The sequence below is a fragment of the Penaeus monodon genome, chromosome 32, assembly GCF_015228065.2.
Source record: "Penaeus monodon isolate SGIC_2016 chromosome 32, NSTDA_Pmon_1, whole genome shotgun sequence".
Taxonomy (NCBI): domain Eukaryota; kingdom Metazoa; phylum Arthropoda; class Malacostraca; order Decapoda; family Penaeidae; genus Penaeus; species Penaeus monodon.
The window spans coordinates 20,806,372-20,806,985 of NC_051417.1; the positions used below are offsets into that span (position 1 = coordinate 20,806,372).

At 36.5% G+C, this 614-nt stretch overlaps 1 pseudogene; it reads left to right on the forward strand.

Moving 5' to 3' along the window:
* Positions 1 to 227: 227 nt before the first annotated feature.
* The window catches only part of LOC119593594, a 4,006-nt pseudogene continuing 3,619 nt past the window's right edge, over positions 228 to 614 (forward strand).

Genomic DNA, 614 nt, shown 5'->3' on the forward strand with positions numbered 1-614 from the left:
TCCCCCCATGTACCCAATTTTTTACTTATTCTGCATTTATGAATATGTCAGCTTGTGATTTTACTTTCTGGTTAGTTCTCCAACTAGGATTGGCTTATTTAGTTTTTGCAGACTTAAGATTTCAAAAATTGTATTTTAACTGATAGCTATGTCTCTTCTTTGGAAGATTAATGAAAATTTTAAATTTAGAAGAAATTTAAACAGGCACAGCCAGATTCTCACATTAAAACTTCTTTACAGAAAGTGGTATTCCCTTTGAGGTCATGAGTTCCTTTGAGATAAATACTTCCGCCCTTGAGGTGTACCGGCACAATTTCCCAGGTACCAGGAAACCCTTTCGTAATATAAGGGGCCTCCCCAAGGGAGGGGGATGGAGCACTGCACCCAATTTTTTAATGTGAGCCCAAACCTTTCCCCCCTTTTACCAGGTCAGTGCTAGGTACGCTGCGGGGTGTTATTCCTCCCCTTTTCTGATTTTTCTTTTTTTTTATTTTTTTTTCCCTTTCTTTTCTTTTCTTTTTTTCTTTCGGTTTTTCTTCCTTTCCATTTTCATTTGTTGTCTTTTGAGCCTTTTTAGTCATTTGTATTCTTGCATTTTTTTCTCTTTCCTTTAA